Source organism: Pyrus communis, chromosome 12, assembly GCF_041283825.1.
Source record: "Pyrus communis isolate YQ-2024b chromosome 12, ASM4128382v1, whole genome shotgun sequence".
Lineage (NCBI taxonomy): Eukaryota > Viridiplantae > Streptophyta > Magnoliopsida > Rosales > Rosaceae > Pyrus > Pyrus communis.
In genome coordinates this window covers 12,961,749-12,986,580 of record NC_142576.1, presented here as the reverse complement: position 1 = coordinate 12,986,580, position 24,832 = coordinate 12,961,749, and the positions used below count along the sequence as shown (strand labels likewise).

The 24,832-nt window shown below is 38.1% G+C and overlaps 1 pseudogene; it reads right to left on the bottom strand.

Annotated features, from left to right (window-relative positions):
* Positions 1-429: 429 nt before the first annotated feature.
* On the bottom strand, positions 430-23,747 carry LOC148692361 (uncharacterized; annotated as a pseudogene).
* Between the last annotated feature and the right edge of the window lie 1,085 nt (positions 23,748-24,832).

Genomic DNA, 24,832 nt, shown 5'->3' with positions numbered 1-24,832 from the left:
GGAGACACAATCTACTTCCACTTCAGTTGGGCACTTGGGATCCTTGAAAACAGAGTCTATTTCTACTTCAGTAAGTAAATCCCACGATTCGAGACCGGAAGATCAAACTCGTACAAGGGTTCCATCGACAGAACCTGCATCACAAATCCTCTATCCATAATGGATGGGAGCTTCGGGTGTAAGGGTGAACGCTCTTGATAATGTCGTGACGGAAGGCAACAACTTCCTTGATTAAGTAGAAATTTGAATGTTGATAATTCGTGCAAATATAATCGCATTTACAGTTTAATTTACAGTACAAGAACTTTCTCCAAAAAAATAAACATAAATTTAATCGTGTTTTAAGTGAATTTGATGAACTTAAAAGGCAAACATGTTTACAAGATTATTTTGATTTCCACGTATGTAATGAATTTGATGAATACTGCATTATGCTGCTTCATTCCATCCTTCAGCTAGCAACCCCAAAGCAGTCTTTACCAGCGAATGGATTGTCGTGCTGTGCTGGCTCATTCCTACGGTACCAGAGAAAATGTTGAAGATTTCGAGTTCTGCGGTTGTCTCTGGCACAAACTCCAGCTCCTTTTCCATCCCCAAATCCCTGAAAGCTCGGACATTTTCCGGTTTGTCTCTCATCATACAGATTGCCAGCTCTATGGAAAACCTCCTTATTCTTGAAACTTTGATCGGTGGATGCCTGAACTTCTTCAGAATCTGGACTAGTTCATTTGCCACTTCTCCCTCGGTGATTCCGGCTTTCTTAAACATGAGGCGTGATTCTTCGGGAGACAAGAATGCTAAAACCGGCGCTGCTAGTAGTCCTACCATTGCTTCCTGCAGTTTGTGTTCTTCTGAAGTGATTACCCGAAGGACCTGCAATCGAAGCCAAATGAATAAGAAATGAGTCTCTAGTGCAGAAAAAAACCTATAGCCTCTAGTCACATGTTATACTCGATTTGTCAAACTTATATATATCTGATTCTTCGGCAAGAAAACATTACTCGTACTTAACATATGTTAGTACCGAATAAAAGTAGAGGTAGGTAATGTAGCAAGGAAGAACTTACTTAGGTGCTGCATTCATATTTCCCTTCAGCTGGTGGAAACAGTTTGAGCTGTTGTAGGTGCACAGATTCCTAAGAATCCTAGCAGCATTCACGCGAAGCAATCGAACCTCAAGAGCTTCAACGAGGTTTTCAAGTACTCCCAATTTAATTATCCGCAGACAATAATTCTTGCTCTCTAACACCACCATAGCCAGCGCTTCTCCAGCTTTTGTCCTCACCTGTTTATTATTCCCCAGCATTCCCTTGTTCAAGAAAATGTTGAACAACTCGTTAAGAACTCTACCTATTCCACCTACTCTCTCAGTTGCATCTGCTTCCAGCGCCAAACTTGTTAAGATTTCAATTCCCAATTGTTGCAGCATTGGATGTTTCTCTCCATATCTCAAAATATCTCTCATATTGCTGATTGTGAAAACTATCTCCGAAAGATTTCACCTTAGGTTCTTTCTTGTGTTTCAGGTTGTGCTTGCAAGCCTCTTCACCAACTGGAGTGATCGTTTCAATGTCAGTATCTGATCGTTTGGATATCAGTCACTTCTTTTAGAAGCCTCTCGTCAGCATGTGTAAAGTCTATGATCTTGGGCTGAATGCCTCTTGTGTTTCCAATCTTCCCACAGTTGTCGTGAACACACGGAAGTATCTTCAAAATAAGTAATCCCAAGTGGTTGAATGTCAAGAATTCGTAGTTTGGGTGGTCAGAAATGATCTTTTTTCATTGATCTCATCAGCTGCACCCCTTGAGCTCCTGCAGATTTGGAGCAGAGATGAGATTGATTCCATTGCGCTGGGAACTCCAGCTACCCGTATGGAGTTTTGATTTTTGCCAGCCAGTTTTGACAAAATCTGTGCTGCTTCTTCCTCCTCTTGATCTGTCCAATTCAAAATCTCAACCAATCTTTCAATCACTGCAATATTTATACCAATCTTCTGCAATGTATCATCTGAATACTGTGGGTTCATTGAAAACTGCTGAAGAAATCTCGCTCCAATGAGCTTCTCATCGGGGGAATTCGAACCCAACAAATCGATTTCAAAAGTGACCATATCCATCTTCAAGCCATAAAAAATGGTTCCATCAACACACCTCGAATACGCATCATAAAAAAACCTCCTAATCGAAACCAACCCCGAAGGCCCTAAATCACACTCCTTGTTCACCTCCTCCAACAATTTACAATAGCTTAACATAAACTCACTGTAAGAATTCTCCATAAGAAACAACAGAGCTTATGCCAATGCTAACGAATAAAAAATACTAATAGGAGACTACCTGGTCCTCTTGTCAGTGTCCCCCTTTGCGATCTCTCCATAGTTGTGCTTCACGAGCTTCAGCAGCGAAAAAGCCACGCATGATAAGGCGGGCAGGAGCAGGAGCTAGTAAAGCAGCTTACTTATATGCTTGGCGTGAAAAATCCATTGCGTGTAAGGCAGGAGAGGGACTTCCGAGCTAGTCCAAGTCCGGACTATCTTCCTTTGACGATCAGAGTTTTGCGATAACTCTGAATTTCCATTAATCCTCGTAATGTCTCTGCTGCGTTGACTTTGTTTCCTGAATGCAAGTTTTTGTACAGGCCTAAAAAATGCTCTGATGCTGTGGATCACAACACTTGAGCTGATTCGCAGCTCACGAAAGCTGTTGATACCAGCGTTGGTTATGGACTATGTGGCCTGGTGCTGCCACTCCAACTCATGGCTCCTGCTAAAAATTCGTGTCCTTTCTATCAGCAAAATGATTGTGATGAACCAGAAGTCGGTCTGGTCCAATACAATGGCGAAACCGCCTACCAGAACCACTGTTGCCTAGATGAAACTAAGGGTTCCTAGGCCGGTTGCTGTCTTTTCGAGCACTGCTAGTCGTAGAGCGAAAAGGGTCAACTTTTTCTGTCACATCTTAGCCTGGGGTCCACCACATCCAGGGCCCACTCCACCACTGTAGTACGATAGTATCCGCTTTGGGCCCCGATCACGCCTTCACGGTTTTGTTTTTGGGAACTCACACGAGAACTTCCCAGTGGGTCACCAGGAGTGCTCTCGCGCGCTACTCGCTTAACTTCGGAGTTCCCATGGAACCCGAAGCTAGTGAGCTCCCAAAAGGTCTCGTGCTAGGTAGGGATGGGAATATACATATAAGGATCACTCTCCTGGGCGATGTGGGATCTTATAATCCACCCCCCTTAGGGGCCCGATGTCCTCGTCGGCACACCACAGCCAGGGTTAGGCTCTGATACCAAATTGTCACATCTTAGCCCGGGGTCCACCACATCCACTGGAGCACGATATTGTCCGCTTTGGGCCCCGACCACTCCTTTACGGTTTTGTTTTTGGGAACTCACACAAGAACTTCCCAGTGAGTCACCCATCATGGGAGTACTCTCGCGCACTACTCGCTTAACTTCGAATTTCTTATGGAACCCGAAGCCAGTGAGCTCCTAAAAGGCTTCGTGCTAGGTAGGGATAGGAATATACATATAAGGATCACTCCCCTAGGCAATGTGAGATCTTACATTTTCTCTGGTACTGGAATCGGTTGTGCAGTTGGAAGACCAACGGAAGCTGCTGTTCAGGCAGGAATTTTGCTGGGAAGGGTCTCTGGTTCGAGCACACAGCTCCCTGAGGAGTTGATTGTCGGGATCTCGCTCGTTTATCGGGCTGCAAGAAAAAGACAGAGTTAGTTTCGAAAGTTGCCTTTATCGGGCCTTAGATGTAGGCCGGGAGGCTCACAACCAAAACTAGCTAAGTGTTGAGGCATGCCACTACCATCTCTATATAGCTGATGTAGAATGAGTGTATTTAAGTCGATTACTTGCGCCCCAAGTTACTCTGACTTCTCATCATCAAAGGATTATTGTGGATGGGTTAAGTCCACATTAAGTTCTTTTCTATGCCTTGAGATCAAGGATTTTTGTTTGTCTTGTATGCTTTTAAAAAGTAGGGATTCAGATCTGATTGAGACATTAGTTTCATTTACTTTTATGATAGTAAAAGTACTAAGTGAACCAGATCTGAGAGTTAATAGAACTTCGGATCATTAGGAGATCGAAAATGACTTGCATATATACTGAGGGATACATTATAACACCAGATCTATTAATGGAAAAGCCAAAACAAAGAGAGTCGAGGCAAGATTTCACCTTGTCGAGCAAGGTTAAAGCTTTTTGCAATCTCTTTTCTTTGCAGTTACAAAGGGTTGAGTAATAAAGAGGGATGAAGGGTAAACAAGTTTACATAAGAGAATCGATACTACAACATTTGGAGGAAAGTAGCAAAGCTTTTACATAGACAAAAGATGTCTTTTTACGGGAAATTTAAGGCTGAAAAGGGTGCAGGATTTGGACAAAGCGCATCTTTCTGAGTATTTGCTTGACTGAGAAACAAGTTGTATATTTGTTTGTTTGATTGGTTGAGTGTCCTTTTCTTTGGGCCTTCTTCCTCCTTTTATAGACCAATTAACCCAACTGTGTTGTTTTTGTTCTTACCCAAAAGTAACTAAAGGGTAATTAATCATCAACATTTTTACATGTTCTGCCATCCAAAAGTACTTTTGGGCTAGAAGTAGGTGGATTTCCCTTGGTTGTCACTTCTCTTGTAAGCACCTAGCCTTTGCATTTAATGGGGGCTGTCATTTTGACTTGAGATGGATGACCTGGCTTGACTCTAGGCTTCGGGCAAACCTTCTTTATTGAGCTTAATTAGGCTTCCTTCCCTTTGAAGCCCAAAGTTTAAATATTAACCCAAACAACGCCCCCTTTAATCGTTGTTAAGCTTGCAACCCAAGGTGCTAATAATGATTGAACAACCATCTCATGTGCACACCTTCCTTCGGGATTTGCATTAATTAAACAACCGTTGTACTTTAGACCCTTGCACTAACCCATGAATTCAATTTCTAATCAACTGTTCACTATAAATTCCCTCCTTGACTACTTGATTAAGCACTCCAGTAACTTAAAGCTTTCAATATATTCTGATTAGGAATCCTTCTTTGATTAGGAATCCCATTTTGATTAGGAATCCTTCTTTGATTAGGAATCCTACTTTGATTAGGAATCCTAACATCTTTAGGTCTTCAATTTCATCCATTCCTTTTGCTCCAAGCATATGATATCCATTCCAAGTCCAATTTTGCTCCAAAATGCTCCAAAATGCACCTTCTTGCTACTTTAGCTATATGGACCTACAAACACACGAAAATAGCTTAAAATACTAAAATAACTATGAACTAACAACATAAATGTAAGAAAACAAGCTGCCTAAATATGCTCCTATCAAATTCCCCCACACTTAGCTTTTGCTAGTCCTCGAGCAAAACAAAACAAAAGAAACAAAAGAAACAAAACAAAACACATTCTAGACTTTCCAACATTTACCTCAAGGATTTCCAATGAACATGACACATTTAGAGAACACTACTCCCACGGTTTTTAGCTCTCTTTACACTAGAGCAAACACTTAACCATAGTTACCACTTACTAGTTCACATTTAATCAATTAAAACAACATTTTGAATGTAGTAACATGCCTTAGAGAATTTCCTCAATTCCTCACTAGAATACTCTCTATTTTCACACAGATTTTCTGACTACACTCCCTACACTAGGTATATGTGAGAACATTGATGTAAACATGTAGACTAGCACTCACATATGTTATAACAAAGAAAGCATTTTCTGGAATTATGACAATGACATGTATATGATCTCATGAATGGAATGCTACTACTTAGAATGAGAACCAGGGATTCCATATGCTCATACCAATTTCAAACTCCACATATTGAACACGTAACATCAAGATAAAAGTTAAGGGTTGTAATGAGGCTAAGGTATTGGCTAACAAAGAAGGGTAAATGATAAACAAAGGTTCTTAAAGCAATAGGAAGCAAAGTAATGAAATTCACACTTAAACTCACTTTTGATGGCATAAATTAACTTTTAAACACAAGGGAAGATTCATGCAACACTTAGGGTCAAATTCAAACTTTTGGACCCTTTCTTCAACAACCAATACTTGTGAGTTCATTCTCACTTATTTCTCAACTCTTTTTCTTTCTTTTTACAACTTTTCTCATTTTTTTTTCTTTTGTTTTCTTTCTTTGCCGTGCCCTTTTACATTCCCCCACACTTGTTTTCTGCAATATGTTGATCAAAAGGAATTCATTCTAAGTCATGCTTCACTATCCTTTAAGAACAAGGGTATGGAAAGTCCTAATCTAGGCTAGGTGAGGATAATGTGGTTAACAAAGAAAATAGGCTAAATAAGGCTCAAAAGGGTTAATCCTACAATACATATGCAAAAGGGTTAGGATTTTTGGCTTTGATTTAACTAACAACTTCATCTTATTGTATGTTATGCAATCAATATCATGCTTTGAATTATAATGATGGAACACATTCTAAGTAACAACCAAGCAAAGAATGATGAGATCATGCAACGACTTTAGAAAACAAGAAATCACATATTTATAACTCTCCAAAGAACGTTTTAGGCTCAAGTCTCTCAAGGATGTAGCGTTAGTTTGAGTTCCTTCCTTCAAGCATGTTACAAAAACTAATTTTCTCTTTGTGATTACATGTGAATTCGTAAACTATAACTCTAACCAAGCATAAACCAAAGAGTAAATCAAACTTCCATCCATGTTTGTAACTTTCTTTAATAGTCATGCAATTAAAAACCAAATCCTCATCATTGTGATGGAAGGTACCCTAAGACAGAAACAAACACACAAAAACAACTCTAAAAGAACTCTTTTTGGGTTTTCAAAACTGTTTTTGCAATTTTTTTGTAAAATTTTCGTATTTTCTGATCCAAACACATAAAAACACTTGAAAACACACTAAAAACACTTAAAAACAGTGAGAAACAACATTAGAAGTGATGATAAAATCCCACGAAAATCATGCAAAAATAGATTGTTTATCCCCCCACACTTAAATCAAACATTGTCCTCAATGTTTCAAACAAAGACTCACATTCAAACAAACAACATAAACTAACTAGCATGACGAAATAAAAGCAACAAAGAAAGAGGGGTTTAGGAACGCAAATCTGATTTATTTGAATGAATTGTTGAATGCATGGGTTGCCTCCCAAGAAGTGCTTGCTTTAACGTCTTGCAGCCGGACGAAACCTCTTCTTAGGTTCAATTGGAAACCACGGCATGGAAGGTTACCTCCTCCAAAATCTGCCCTTCAACACTTTCATAATATGGCTTCAAACGATGCCCATTCACCTTGAATTCTTGGCCATTCCTTAAGCTTTGGATTTGAACTGCACCATATGGAAAAACATTAGTAATAACAAAGGGGCCAATCCATTTAGAAGATAACTTACTGGGAAACAAAAGAAGGCGAGAATTAAAAAGTAACACTTTCTGCCCTATGGAGAAAGTTTTGCTATGAATCATCTTGTCATGGAAAGCCTTGGTCTTCTCCTTGTAAATGCAAGCATTCTCATAAGCTTCAAGCCTAATTTCTTCAAGTTCATTCAATTGAAGCTTCCTATGAATTCTAGCCGTATCTATGTCCATGTTGAATGTTTTGATAGCCCAATGTGCCTTGTGTTCTAACTCCACGGGAAGATGGTAGGGTTTGCCATAGACAAGCCGAAAAGGGGACATCCCAATGGGTGTTTTGTAGGCCGTACGATAGGCCCACAATGCATCCTCCAAACGCAAGCTTCAATCTTTTCTTGTTGGCCCAACGGTCTTCTCCAAAATTTGCTTGATTTCTCTATTGGAAACTTCGGCTTGGTCATTGGTTTAAGGATGATAAGGTGTGGAAACCTTATGTGTGACATTATATTTCTTGAGCAACGCTGCAACGGTGCAATTACAAAATTGAGACCATCCATCACTAATGAGCACTCTAGGCATCCCAAATCTAGAAAAGATGTTAGTTTTGATGAAATCTACAACCACTCTAGAATCATTAGTACAGGTGGCTTTTGCTTCCACCCATTTTGAGACATAATCAACCGCAAGCAAAATATAAGTGAAACCATATGAAGAAGGAAAATGACCCATGAAATCAATGCCCCAAACATTAAAAAATTCAACATTGAATATAGGGGTTTGCGGCATTTGATCCCTTGCACCTATATTGACCATTCTTTGACAATGATCACAAGTTAAACAAAAAGTTCTAGCATCTTTAAAGATTGTAGGCCAATAAAATCCATATTCTAACACCTTAAGGGATGTGCGTTGTGTGCCAAAATATCCTCCACATGCATAAGTGTGACAAAAAGTTAAAATTGAATTAAACTCACAATCATGCACACATCTACGAAGAATCTGATCCGCACAATATTTCCACAAATATGGGTCATCTCATACATAAAACCGTGCCTCTTTCTTGAGTTTATCACGTTAGTGTTTGGTTATGGTGTTTGGAACTCGTTTTGACACCAAATTGGCATACCAAGGCTCACTTACCTTAATGGATAGCAATTGCTCATCAGGGAATGTGTCTTGGATGGGTAAAGACTCCTCATTGCACACCAAACGACTCAAATGGTCAACCACCACGTTTTCATTCCCTTTCTTGTCTCTAATTTCAATATCAAACTCTTGGAGGAGAAACATCCAACAAATTAGCCTTGGTTTGGCCTCCTTTTTGGTGAATAAGTACTTCAAAGCTGCATGGTCAGAATATACAACAACTTTAGTGCCAAGTAAATATGAACGAAACTTATCTAAAGCAAACACAACGGCAAGAAGTTCTTTTTCAGTGGTAGAGTAGTTCAATTGAGCATCATTCAAGGTCCAGGATGCATAATAGATGACATGTGGTTGCTTGTTCTTCTTGGCCCAAAACAGCCCCTATTGTATAATAGGATGCATCACAAATTAGCTCAAAAGACATGCTCCAATCTGGTGGGACTATGATTGGTGTCGTGGTAAGCATCTCCTTGAGGTGCTTGAATGCCTTCTCACACTCCTCGTTGAACGCAAAGGACACTTCCTTTTGTAGGAGACGGCAAAAGGGTTGTGCAATCTTGGAAAAGTCCTTGATAAATCGCCTATAGAATCCTGCATGTCCAAGAAAAGAACAAACCTCTCTCACCGAAGTAGGAGAGGGTAAGTAGCATACAAGATCTATTTTTGATTTATCAACCTCAATTCCTTTTTTAAAGATGATATGACCCAAAACTATGCCTTGTTTTACCATGAAATGACATTTTTCCCAATTTAAAACAAGGTTAGTTTCCATGCATCTTTTCAAGATTAAAGTAAGATTATGCAAACAATCATCAAACGAGGCCGCCAAACACACTAAAATCATCCATGAATACCTCAATAATCTTCTCAACATAATCAGAAAATATACTTACCATGCATCTTTGAAAAGTGGTTGTGCATTGCACAAACCAAATGGCATATGACGATAAGCAAAAGTACCAAATGGACAAGTAAAAGTGGTATTTTCTTGATCATCCGGAGTTATGACAATTTGATTATATCCCGAATAACCATCAAGAAAACAATAAAAAGAATGACCAGCTAACCTTTCAAGCATTTGATCAATGAATGGCAAAGGGAAGTGATATTTCCTTGTGGTGGCGTTTAGCTTCCTATAATCAATGCAAACTCTCCAACCTGTTTGGATACGTGTGGGCACAAGCTCATTCTCTTCATTCTTCACCACTGTGACTCCGAACTTCTTTGGAACTACTTGGACCGATGAAACCCAACAACTATCCGAGATGGGATATATCACGCCACAATTAAGGAGTTTGATAATCTCCTTCTTTACGACTTCCATCATTGGAGGGTTAAGTCGGCGTTGAGCTTCTCTAGATGGTTTAGCCCCCTCCCTCCTCCATGAGTATGCAGTTCATGCATGTAGTAGGGCTTATTCCCTTGATATCAACCAAAGTCCACCCAATGGTTGTTTTGTGCTCCCTTAGAACCCTCACCAACTTGTCCTCTTCTTATGCCGTGAGTGAGGAAGCAACTATGATAGGTAATGTCTCTTGTTCGCCCAAGAAAACATACTTCAAGTGGTTTGGTAATGGTTTAAGCTCAAGGGTAGGTGGTTGTACTATGGAATGAAGCAACTTGTTAGTTGAAATTGGAATTGAAATTGGGATTGAGGACTTACAATTGAACCGCGGCAATGACTCTAAGGCAGCCACCACTTCAATTACATCATCACAAAGGGGCACGGCATAGAATTCCAGATTGGTGCCGTGGGGTGGAATTGGTGCTGCCATTTGATTGTTCAATTCTATTCCACTTGTAATGACCGTTTCAAGTGCATCCTCATGTAATTGTTCAAGATGTTCCTGCGCCAATGAATCAAAGATATCAATAGAGAAGCATGAATGATCATCATTAGGAAATCTCATGGTTTCAAAAATATTAAAATCAATCACTTCCCCATCAAATTCCATCGTTAAATTCCCTTTAAACACATCGATCTTGGTGCGGGCCGTCTTCATGAATGGCCTCCCAAGAAGGAGCGGCAAGGATGTGGAATGGGCGGTTTCTTCCATCTCAAGAACATAGAAATCCGCTGGGAATATCAAGTTATTAACCTGCACTAAAACATCTTCCAAAACTCCCTTTGGATAGACATTAGATCGATCGGCCAATTGAATAATCACACCATCGTTTTTCAATTCTCCTAGGTTCATGGATGCATAAATAGAGTATGACATGACGTTAATTGAAGCTCCTAAGTCTAACATAGCATGTTCAAACTTAGTTTGGCCAATAATGCAAGGGATTGTAAAGCTACCTGGATCTTTGCACTTTGGAGGTAACTTTTTTTTGTAAAACAGCAGAAACGTTTTCACTTACCCTTACCACCTCCTTATTCGAAACCCTCTTCCTTGTGGTGCAAAGTTCCTTCAAGAAATTGGCATATTTGGGAACTTGTTTGATGGCATCGAGGAGCGGAATTTTGACTTGTACCTTCCTAAACATCTCAAGAATGTCTTTGTCATTCTCCTTTTTCTTTGCTTGCATAAATCCGTGAGGGAAAGGAGCATTTGATGGAATAGGGTTAGAATTAATAGAATTTGAACCCAACTTACCAATATTGGCCGAATTAGATGAATTGGATGAATTAGGGTCCCTAAGTGGCTGCGGCAAGGGTGCTTCTACCCTTGCCGTGGCTTGGCTTTGTCCCTCTTCTTCCAATTGCAGCTTTTCATCTTCGTTTGAACTTGATTTGGATGGTTTTGGATTAGTGCCAACTTCTTTTCCACTTCTCAATGTGATTGCTTTGGCAGATTCGAATCTTCCCTTTGGATTTACAATGGTTGAACTAGGGAGTTTTCCTTGGTCTCGGAATTATCCTACAAACTCCGTTATCTGCCCAATTTGTTTCTCCAAGTGGTCCACCCTTTTGTCTTGATTTTGCATTGCTTTGTCTTGATTCTCTTGCCCCTGAGACAAATTGGTAAGTAACTTAATAAGTGTATCATTGTCCAAAGACTTACCTTGATTGTTTTGGGCAAGTTGTGTTTGGGCTTGATTTGGTGCGTATGGCTTGGTATAGAAGCCTAGGGGTTGCTACCTAAATCTTCCTTGTTGTTGAGGTTGTTGAGGCTCCCTCCACTTGAAATTTGGGTGATCTCTCCAACCCGGATTGTATGTGTTGGAGTATGGATCATTCTGTGGCTAATTTTGGCTTAGAAATCCAATAGCATTTGCACTTTCCCATCCCCCATTCTCAATCAATTGAGGGCACTTTTCAGAAATGTGTTCTTGGATAGAACATACGCCACATACACTTGGTCCTTGTATCCTTATTCCTTCGGCCATTTGAGACACAATAGAAGTAAGATTAGCTAATTGAGATTGAATGTCGGATGTGGAACTTACCTCATGTATTTGCTGCCGTGGGGGGTCTCTTTGCCCAATTCCTTCGTATTGTTGTGCATTTAAAGCACAGTTTGCAATTAAGGTCTTGGCTACCATAGGAGTTTTGTCCACTAATGCACCTCCAGCTGAAGCTTCGATCATTTGCCTCTCAATTGGAAGAAGGCCTTCATAGAAATATTGAAGTAGAAGCTTCTCCTTCATTTGATGTTGAGGACATGATGCGACAAGGGCCTTGAAATGCTCATAATACGCCGGAAAAGACTCTCCTTGGGTTTGTTGGATTTCGCTAATTTTCTTCCTCAAGAGAATGTCTCTTGAAGTAGGGAAATTTTTCTCTAGAAACGCTCTCTTCATGCTTTCCCAAGAAGTGACAGTCCCAAGTGCTAATATGTATAACCAATCCTTAGCCTTTTCCAATAGAGAGAATGGAAAGGCCTTCATCTTCAAAATATTACTATCAACATTAATTGGAGTCATGCTTGAACACACCACCTCGAACTCTTTTAAATGCTTGTTTGGATCCTCCATGGACAGCCCATGGAACTTTGGGATGTGGTGCAACAAACTAAACTTCAATTCAAGCTCATCGGTCTTATCTTGAGCTGCCCTAGGGTATAGGATGCACAATGGTGCGGCATTATCCATTCCCGAGGCGGAAAACTCCTTGATTGTATGATTGTCTGCTGCCATGACTTGTGCCTCTTCTTCCTCTCTTGTTGTGGGCTCCTCTTCCTCCTCAAAATCAGATTCCGAGCTCAAAAATTTGATGTGATAAATAATAGCACTCAAATTAAACCCTCTTATTGACAATTGTAGTAAAGATGTAAGTAGGGATCGTTCTAGGCCGGGGATTATAAGGGATTGCTAATCTAATGAAAACTGACTCAAAGATACAAAAATATGCTTAAAAATACTTAAACAAACTCAAAGAATCTTAACTAAACTTATATGACTCCAAACAAACTCAAAATACTCAAAACAACACAAAACAATCAAATAGACTCAAACTAGACTCTAGGACTTAATTTGGACGAAAATAGAATTGGTTTTGACTCAAAATACTCAAAAACACACAATAGGACAGATTTGACACAACAAAGTAAAGGAGATTGGGTTTTTGACGAATTTAAGATAAAAACAAGTAACTAATAGACTTAAGCAAAGTTTAGACGAATTTGGGAAAAAACTATGAATGATTAGCTAGCTAGAGGACTCTTTTCCACACATGATACATTTGAACACAAATTGATTTCCAATTGCTTTCTCAATAAACCATGAACCTCAACATTCCAGATTAACCATGACATCACTAATTAATCCTCAGATTCTCCTTTAGTTATTTATTGGATTGGATGACATCATTCGACAACCCAAAGCATTCTTCAAAAGTTCCCTACATGACATCATAATAGAGATACAATCAAAGATCATTACGTTCTATGAAAATCATAAGTATTGACAAAGCATTCGTAACTATGACATCGTGATACTCATGCTAGGAATTTAACTTAACAAGATTGTGAAAACAATCTTAACTGCTAGTGAATATAAGTTTGTAACGATTATGTGAAACTCCTTTATATTCTAGCACCAAATTCAAGCATGCAAATTAAGTAGGCCTCCCTAATCAACGTTTAAGTAAATTGCATACAAGAATAAGTTCTCAATCAAACGTTTAAGTAAATTGCATTCACAATTTATGAAATCACAACTAGAATTAATCAATTCATATCACAAACATAATCATGGTTTCAAAGCCTCCCCTAGCTAAAACGGGTTTAGCCTCTCATGTTCACAACAAAACAAAGAAAACTTAAATTAAACATTGAAAACAAAAGATAGATTACACCTAAAACTGTTCCAACAATCCAACTTGAATGCAAAAATGTCCAAGGTTTCTTCTTCTCTTCTTCTTCCTTGCTCTGCTACGGCACAAAGGGTTTAGGGATGATTTTGGATGTGTTTCTGGGTTAGGAGTTGATTTGGGTTGGTAAAGGAGTGCGGCCAAGTATATGAATGGTGTATGGATGTGTGGTTGAAGGTATAAAAGTATGGGAATGGTGTAAGAGTGAATGAAGGCTGCGGTAACGGGTGGTGTGTGAGTGAATGATGGCATATTGTGTATATGAGTCAATAGGTTTCTCTATGGGTGCGGCAAAGGCTATTTATTTGAGGGAAAGGATCTTAACTTTTATTACATAGTTTAGGAAAGAATTAGACCCAAATCCACAAGGAAAATGAGACTTAAAGTTAGAATCCAAAGGGAAAAGGAAGGGAACTTGCGGCAAGGAAGAATAAGAAAGGGAATGTGAGTTAAGGCTGAAATTAGGCAAGGATTTAGAATAGAATAGGAATGTAGGGTGCAGCATTGACTATGGTTAAAAAGGAATGTGATCTTGGGACACAAAATAGGGAATAAGCACTCCTCTTGCACGACAAGGAAAGGAAAGGGTAAGGTGTGCCACGACAAAGGTTAGAATGGTGCAAGGAAGGTTTAGTTTGTGTCTTAAAATGAATAAGAGACCTTCAATGTTGCTGGAACTTAGGGCTTTTAGGATTAGGAAAGGTCAAACCAAAATAGGAAACCTTGGCTTAACTTTTTTACTTCAAGTAGGAATCCTTCTTTGATTAGGAATCCTTCTTTGATTAGGAATCCTACTTTGATTAGGAATCCTAACATCTTTAGGTCTTCAATTTCATTCATTCCTTTTGCTCCAAGCATATGTTATCCATTCCAAGTCCAATTTTGCTCCAAAAGGCTCCAAAATGCACCTTCTTGGTACTTTAGTTATATGGACCTAAAAACACACGAAAATAGCTTAAAATACTAAAATAACTATGAACTAACAACATAAATGTAAGAAAACAAGCTAACTAAGTCGCCTAAATATGTTCCTATCAAATTCTCTTTCATTTTTCAACTCAACTGTGATGAATATGCTAACTGTCTTTAGACCTTTCAAACTACTTAACCCTCTTCGATGTAACAATCCCTAATATCCCATATAGTCTAACGATATTTCTTCAGAAATTTATCATTAACTGGATGTTTCTATGAATTTCCTTCTAAATCGGCCAAGTAATATCCTCCCCTATCCAAAGCTTGATGAATAATGAAAGGGCCTTCCCAAGTCGGACTCCATTTCCCAGAGACCCTCACTTAGGCTCCTAAGGGCAAGATTGCCTTCCATACTAGGTATCCCTCCTAGAAAGTCTTCAATTTTACCATTTTGTTGTACGCTCGGGTAACAGCTCTCTTTCCTTCTTGAATCTTGTTTAAGGCTTCAATTCGGGCTGCATCTAAATCTTCAATTCCTTGACACATAGCCTCTATGTATTCTTCACTGTGTAGTGATAGGAGCATATTTATGCGACTTAAATGGCTTGTTCTCGTACATTTACGTTATGTTTCTTTAGTTATTTTAGTTCTTTATGCTTCTTTTGTGTGTTTTCAGGTTCTAAGGGCAAAGTATGCAAAAGGATGCCTTTTGGAGCCTTTTGGAGCAAATTAGAGATTGGAATGGATATCATATGCTTGGAGCCAAAAGGATGGACGAAATTGAAGACTTGAAGTAGGAAAGTTAAATCCTAAAAAGACCTCATGTTTGAGCATCATTGAAAACTCCTACGCATTTTAGAACACAAAAACAACATTCCTAGCAACCTTAGGACATTGTCGTGTGTTTCCTTGTGTCTCCCTTCCTTGCCATGCAAGGAAGGGCTTTGTTCCCTATTTTAAATACTTAAACACTACCACTTATCATTCACCACATATCATTCACCACTTATCATATCATACATTCATTTATCACTTATCATAATCATTCACTTATCACTTAACATATCATACACTTATCACTTATCACCTACTTCACCTACAACATCCACCTACTTCACCTACAACATCCACCTACTTCACCTACAAATGACATAGCCATATGTTCCCTCCACTACTCCTATAAATACCCTTGCATTCACCCATTCAATTCACATCTCATTTTCATACAATTCCACACACAACACATCCATTCCATTGTACATACCACAAACACATCCAAACCCCCCCCCCCTTGTTGCCGTGAGTTCCCTTGTAATCCAAACACCATCTTTCCATTTCCATCACTCCTCACTCCATTCCACACTTCCATTCCCCCAAACCAACTATCCTTAGACCTTATGCTACAATAAAGAGGAAGAGAAGAGGGCCTAAACGTTCATACAATTCAAGTTTGAGTTGTTGGAATGTTTAGGTGTTTCTTTGATTTCAATGTTTAAATTCAATTCTCTTTGTTTGTACGTATGAGGAATGGAAGAGAAGAGTGCCTAAACGTTCATACAATTCAAGTTTGAGTTGTTGGAATGTTTAGGTGTTTCTTTGATTTCAAAGTTATAATAAACTAAACCCCCTTTAGCTAGGGGGTGATTCGAAATATATGTTTATGCTTGCATTTTGATTTGATTACTTCTAATTGCGTTTCATAAGTTGTGGTTCAATTTGTTTAACCGTTTGATTGATAACTTATTTATGAATGTTTATTAAGAATGCGCGCTTAATTTTCATGCATGAATATGACGCTAGAATATAAGTGAATTTCACTTAATCGTTATGAACTTATATTCACAAGTAGTGGAGGTTGCTTATAAACAATCGCGTTAAATGAATTCTTGGCACGAGTTTCATGCGTATTCCATAGTAATGAATGCCTCGTCAACACTTATAGTTTTCATGATGCTTAATGATCTTTGATTGTATCTTTATTGTGCTTTTCACGTAAAGGACTTTTGGAGAATGTTGTGAATTGCGTTGCGCTAACCCATCCAATTCATTAACTTAAGGAAAACTTGACGGTTAATTTAAGCGGACCTAATTGACCCGGGGCGTTGAGAATTAATGATTTGTTGAAATGCAATTGGAAATCGTTTTATTATGCAAGTATAACATATGTGGAGATGAACCCCGCAGCTAACTTTCCATCCAATTCCATCCATTTGTTCTTTCTTTTCTTGTTTCTGTTTTCATGTTTAATTTAACTTGTTATTCAATTATGTTAAACATGTGAAACTAATTTCTTTTTAGTTAGAAGCGAATTTGAAGCCATGGACATATGTTGGTTATGATTTGATTTACTCCAGTTATGAATTCATGAACTTTAGATGTGGGTTACTTTCCTGTTTTGATTAAGAACTTGTTTATGTATGTGGGTTGAGGGTCGACACTTAATTTGCATGCCTAAAACTTGATGCTAGGATATAAGGGAATTTCACCTAATCGTTATGAACTTATATTCATGAGTAGTAAAAATCGCTAGTCACGATTGTGTTTAGTAAACCCTAGGCTGGATTAACATGCGTATCCCATAGTTATGAATGCCTAGTCGATGTTTATGATTTCCGTTGAACTTAATGATCTTTGTTGAATGTCTCTATCATGCGTATTCCATGTGAGAGACTTTGATTAGGAATAATTTGGTTGTAATGCGTATCCCATTCAATCCAATGAATCTAGGGAAATCTGAAGGTTAATTTAAGCGGACCTAATTAACTTGGAGCATTGTCATTCATCGTTTGTTGAAGTCATAACTGGGAGTCAAATTATATGCTTATGTTCATGTGTGGATAAGGAACCCTCTAACTAGTTTTTCATCATTATATTTTATCAATTTCGTTTTTATAATCTGTTTCCAAGTTTCTGTTTTAGTTTAAATTCATCCAAAACCAATCCCCCATTTATTTTAAAGTGTTAGATTAGTTAGAAATACATTTATTTTGTGTTTTTACGTTTTTGAGTCAGTTTCCAAGTGATTTGCAATCCCTCCTAATCCCCGGTCCAGAACGATCCCTACTTATACATATACTACAATTTGACGAAAAGAGGGTTTAATTTGTGTGCGTATAAATCTCGCCTCAAATTTTGGCGCCGTTGCCGGGGATTAGAAAATTTGCTAATCCCTTGGATTGTTTTATTTTCGTTTGTTTTTATTCTAGATTCTTAATCTTGTTTTGTTTCTTGTTTTAGGTACTAGTTCATGACTCGGAGTTCTCATCCGATTCGTGAACATATCCTGGAGTGATTGGGTTCTTCGTCCGACTGCAAGACGTAAAAGAAAGCGCTACTTGGGAGGCAACCCAATGCACTGAATAAAACAAAGCATGTTCATAAAAAAATAAAAAATAAAAAATAAAAAAATAAATAAAAAAAAAAAAAAAAAAAAAAAAAAAAAGAGATACTAAACATAGAGAAAGGTGGAGCTTCACAAAGGTTGTTTACGTGAAGCCCCACTACGAGGCGCAGAAGCGGAAGGCATAGAAGCAGAAGGCATAGAAGCGGGAGGCATCGAAGCGGGAGGCATCGGAGCGGAAGCCATCGGAGCGGAAGGCATCAGAGCTAGAGCATTCCAGGCCTCAATACTTGGCCAAGCGCTCGATGATCCAGGAAAAAGGTGCCTCTGGAGACAAGCCGCAAGCCTTTGACGGTCACTGTGAATTCGACCCTCAGATTCTTGCAGCTCATCAAGCTTTCTCTTCATGCCCGACGAATAGTTATTTGCAAGCACATGCAAACTTCTATTCTCGTACTTAAGCTGCTGGATCTCTTGCTTAAGACTCTCCACCTCTGCCATCAATGATTCCACCTGACGGGAGCGGGCAAGCAGGCGTTGGCCCATGTTGGACACAGAACTCGCACACTGAACACTAAGTGCGAGGGACTCTTGAACGGCCAACTCATCGGACCGTCCTGACAGCAGCCTACTATCTTTTGAAGTGAGGAGGTTCCTAGCTACTATTGTAGCTGTTGTGGCGTCCTGCATCACGGAGTCTTCACCTGTAAGAAGACCGTTAGAAGATAAGAAAGAAGGGCGCCATACGTTACCTTGACGCGGCGCGCCCGTATCACTGCTAAGGCTCAATTCCAAGCTAAGGTTCGATGAGTTTGCCATTTTTCAAAAGTGTTCAAAGAAAAGGGATGGAGTTAAATTTCAAAGGGCCGGAGTCGATCTTCAAGAATGGGAAATCTTCAGAGAGTGTTTGTTGTGGTGATCGATAGCTCAATAAAAAAGCCAAGGCGACGCGTCCACCGATTCAAAAAGCCGGAATTTCCGGCGTAATTTTGGCGACGTTTTCTCGGCTTTTCAGAAGACGCGTTCAACTTTGTCAAAAGATTTCTTCTTTTCAGACAACACGTGGAGGCCATCACCGCAACTACATTTCTTTAGCCGACAAGCGCAAAGTTCGGCGACGCTTTCTCTGCTTTTCAGAAGACGCGTGCAGCTTTGTCAAAAGGAGCCGCATCTGCACTACCACGTGTCGTTCAGAAAGCGAAGGGGCGTCGTTCAGAAATCGAAGGGGCGCCTGCTCAGAAATCGAAGAGGCGTATTCAGAGATCGAAGAGGCGCCACTATTTCAAAAAGCCGGAATTGCGGGATCAAAACGTTTGTCGACAAGGGTAAAAAGTACCACCACTTGATATTATCTCTATATATGTCGACCTTCGTCTTTTAAGGCTTCAATTCGGGCTGCATCTAAATCTTCAATTCCTTGACACATAGCCTCTATGTATTCTTCACTGTGTAGCCCAAACTGGTTCTGAATTCTGACCGAACTTACATTAATCTCCATGGGAATCACGACATCTTGCCCCGAAGGTTAGAGAGTAAGGTGTAGTCCCAGTTCCTGCCCTTTTGGAAGTTCTACAGGCCCACAAAGTATCTCCCAACTTTTTGTGCCACTTTTCCAGACTATCTGTCACCATTCTTTTGATAATGTTAACCAAGATTTTATTGTTGGCCTCAATCTGCAAACGAATGCTTCTTTCACCTTCTCCTGAGTTATTATGTTCCACCATGTTGCTCTTTCTTCCTCTTTGGTTTTTCAAAAGTAAGCAAATGATTAAGCGATATTAGCTATTCTAGATGACGTGGAAACACTGGTGATCCTCAACTCCAATTCTCTTTCTTTCCTTGTCTCGATTTTTGATCAAATGTGATTGTGCTGCAAAAGTAGATGATGGAATTTTGATATGGTCAAAGGATGAGGGGAAGGATTTATGAACAGATAGGGAGGAAAATGAGCTCGGGGAGCATATTTGTTCTGTGGAAATGGAGAGGAAAAAGTGAACGTCATATTTTTCTTTTGTATTTTTCCTCATTATTTAACCATAAGTTCATAGGACGGCAATAAGGCCAGCAATGTTTTATGGCACGGAATGTTGGGCAGTGAAGCATTAACATGTACGTAAAATGGGTGTAACGGAGATGAGAATGCTTCGTTGGATGTGTGGGCACACGAGAAATGATAAGATTATGAATGAGGATATCCGAGGTAAAGTAGGAGTAGCCGAAATTGAAGGAAAGATGAGAGAAAATCGGTTACGGTGGTTTGGATATGTGAAACGAAGGCTTACTAACACTCCGGTTAGAAGATGGGATTATGGGACAAAGGTTCAAGACCAAAGGGGTAAAGGAAGACCTAGGAAGACTTTGGAAGAAACTCTAAGAAAAGACTTAGAGTACTTGGATCTAACAGAAGACGTGGCACAGAACCGAGCGGAATGACATTCTAAGATTCATACAACCAACCCCACTTAGTGGGAAAAGGCTTTGTTGTTGTTGTTGTTGTTGTATTTAACTCCTAAGTTTGTTACGTTTTGTTGGAAAATAAATTTTTGCTCTTCTTGCCTTGGATTCAACGTCTCTTTCTTGTTTGCACTAATTAGTTTATTGATTACTGCGGTAATGAAATTAATTAGAGCAATATTTTCCTTTAAATGAGATTCATTCTCAACACTCCTTTTATATGTCAGAAATTTTCAAACTTAGCTCGTGGATAACATAAATGGGTGATGTGGAGCACATGTTGCCGTTGATACTATATTAACTACATTGAAATATTTGAGAATTAAAGAGAAAACAAAGAAGAAAAGATGAACAGTGAGAGACAAGTTTGAACATCCTAAGTTAGATAATAACTTTCATATCATGACGATGTTGTTGCTATGGCGTCTTGTACCAATCATGTAATATTTATGCATAAATTTTGTATACATGACATTATTATTAGAATAAAATTGATAAAAAGCAACTTAAAGATACAAAAGCATACCTATTTTCAATAAGCGAAAGTGTATTTTACATATAACTGTTCACTTTTGTTTTTTTGATAAACTATAACTTTTCACTTTATCTATTATATATAAAAGCCATCACAAAAGGTGAATACTGTTTGGTGTCATAATGCTTTACCAAAAATAATTGGACAAAAATGCCCCCAAAACAAAAAACTTCAAAGGCATCCCAAATTAATGCAAGGGCATTTTCATCATTTTAATAGTATTTTTTTAATAATTAATTATTTTTTGGTTTTTCTTTTTTTGTTTTTTTTTAAGTAGTACCTCACAATAGGTTAGCAATAATGTGATTCAATTTATCTATTTTTAAACACATTCAAGACATCTGTATAATGTCGGTTATAAAAAAAATTATTCGCACGCGGATAATAATGTGATTAAATTAGTTGTCAAATGATTTTTATTTTTTATTTTTTATTTTTTGTAATAAACGATATTATCTATGCTAAGGGGGATGGAGGTGGGATTAGTCTTATAATGGGCTAGCAATAATTTGATTCAATCAATTGTTTATTAAATATTATTTTCTCTATTCTTAATGTAAATTCTATAGAAATTGATTTTATTATGTGAATTCAGCTGCTTTAATTGGTTTATGAGGGGTTTCTTCTAGCATGATCTAAGATTATTCATTTACTTCAAATATTTGACTTTTCTTCTAAAGTGATTCAAAAAATGCCTTCACGTGCGTGCATGGAGGCTAGTCTAAAAGAAAACCAATAAGAAAGAAGGGGTGGTGCCTGCTCAAGAAATTGGTTGGTGTTTTTCTCTCAACTTTTCACTTTACCATGTCTCGTAGCTTGGAGACATTGACTTCTACGTTTTCCTTTTTTCCAAGAGCATTATGTTCTAAAAAAAATCGTTTCTGCAAATCACAGTATAATTCATGTACAAAAAAAATTTAGTAACAACAAAAGAAATTTTACGCGCGTCAAACTTCTGTAAAAAATGAGCTAAGCATTTTCCTTTTGTTATGATGATTCTTAGAGATATTTGCATCTATCTTTTTTATATAATATTAGCTCCTAATCAATAATTTCCTCCTAGTCTTCCTCTTAGACCATCTCTAACCCTTCGGCTAAAACTTGAAATTTTTAGCCCAGAAACAGCTTTTCTGCTCCAACCCTTCTGGCCTAAAATTTTAGCCCCAGATTATTAAAGAATGAATTTAGATTTTTTTTTTAATTAACTTTAAAAAAATATATTATGTAGACTATCCTAAATTAATTTTATGAACATTTTAACCTAAAAATATCTAAATTCCGATAAATTTTGAAAAATCACTTAATCAATATATGAAACTTATGAAACACTACTGAAGAATATGAAAATCATGATAGAGATGTATAAACACAAAATACATGAAACACACAAGACACACAAAACACATATAAAACACATACAGAAGACATGATAGAGATGTATAACACACCAAACATGTGAAACACATGACACACACGAAATACATACCAAAATACATAATTTTAAGTGTACTATGTTGTATTTTCTAGTGTTAAATTGATGATGTTGGTGTATTAATGTGTTCGTGTGTTAAATTTAAGTGTGCTATGTTGTTCTTTTATGTAATAATTTTAAGTGTACTATGTTGGTATTTTCTAGTAATAAATTGAAGTGTCTTGTTGTGCAAAGTCTTTTGTCTAGTACGTTGTCAAAATTATTGAATGTCGTTTGAATTATTGAAGGCATCTAGATTTATAGAAACAATAATTAATAAGCCATAAATTTAATACACACGACAATTAATAAACTACATAAACTTAATACAAACGACAATTCATAAACTACATAAACTTAATAATGGCATCCACCATATTGACTTGGTGGTGGACTTGGGATACAGCCTTGAGATGACTCATCATCTTGAAATATACTCCTTGTGGCATGCCTTTGCAAAATTTCATGTTGCTTATCACGTAAGAACTTCTTCCTCTCTGGAGTGTATCTGCTGAGGTCCTCCATCATGAAATTACATTCAAACCTTTCTTGCTCCTTATCCCCTTCTTCCTTCATGGCCGAACGCATTCAGGCCGTTCCTTCTTGCCGAGAGTTGGTCAATCTTGCAAATCTGGTAGCAATTTGTGCATTCATCGGATCTTGGAACTTCCCTTTTCTCTTTGCTTCCTTTTGCTTATCTCTTACCGGCGGCCTTGCACAAGAAGAAGTTGGGGTCAATTCATCGACACCTTCATTGACATCATTTGTCGATGTGGCTTCACGTTGAAATAATATTCCCCATTATTGTTGGTCCGCATCGGTTGCCTACCTCGGACAATCCTTGAGAATGTCCTAAGCATGATGCAACTTAAAAGGTTGATTTTTTGGTGTTACTCTTGTCTTGTAAATTGCCATTGCTTTGTCACCCTATGCAAAAAATACAAAAAAACAATTAGTTGCAAAATAATATTATGTACATGACAAATAAAATATCAACAAAAAAACTTACAATTTCTACAGCACTCCATCCACTAGCCATGTCAACCACGGCTCTCTCCAAACTTCCCTTCCACTGATCGTAAGCACCACCACCTTTCCTCCCACCGGCGTTACAGTATTCATGGACTTTATCAACGATTTTATCCCACAAAACCCTTTTATTTTGATTTGTGCCAACTGCACCATTTTCGCTAATAGAAACCCATGCAAAGCATAAAGCAACATCTTCCTCACAAGTCCAATTACGACTTCTAATATGCTCTCTTGCCATCTTGAAAAATTTGGAAATGGGAAGAAATGGTAGAAAGAAAAATTGGAAGAATTGTGGGAGAAAGGTGAATTTTGTGTGGATGTTTGAACAAATACATAGGTATTTATAGAGTTTTTGGGGTAAATTTTGAGTTAAATATATATTTTTAATTATTTTAGCCGTTTGATTTAAATTTCAACCGTTAGAACTGTTTTTTACCATTAGATTTGATTATATTCAAGAAATTGCTTAGTGTTTTTCTCTCAACTTTCCACTTTATCATGTCTCGTAGCTTGGAGACGTCGACTTCTACTTTTTCCTTTTTTTTTCCAAAAAACAATATGTTCTAAAAAAGTCGTTTCTACAAATCACAGTATAATCCATGTACAAAAATAATTTAGTAACCACAAAAGAAATTTTATGCACATCAAACGTCTAAAAAATGAGCTAAGCATCTTCCTTTTGTTATGACAATTTCTAGAGATATCCGCGTCAGTCTTTTTTTTATAATATTAGCTCCTAATCAATAATTTCCTCCTAGTCTTCCTCTTACTAGGGTTGGAGTGGGTCTTAATCAATAAGAATTCAAGACAAACAAAGAGATGACAATGGGGTAGGATTGAATTATGAACTTAAATACTTAAACATCATCATGAAACATAGCAGTCTATACATTGCAAAACATTGCAAAATATAAAATTAAATGTATGATGCAAAATCTAATTCTGGACCATCGCTACCTGACCAAGAAACCCAAACGGTGAGCAGAAACTATTTTAAAATAGGAACCTTATGCATGTTGAACAAGCCTAGCTACAACACAACAGATCCATGTCCAATGGCTACCAGATTAACTAACAGCCTTCACATAGCGACGCAGTAAATATTTGCATCCTTGAAATGACAAACAAAACTAGATAATTCTGTGAACCATTTGAGCAGCAGATGGTGAATAGGCAGGTTGAGCAGACGTGGTTTGACCTTTAACGACCATAAATGATATCTGAAAGCAAGGAGACCGGAAACAGATTTCATTCCAAAACATGCAATGCTAAAACAGGTTGATTTCTCTAATTCACCTGTTTAGAGGTCCGGCTAATATACCA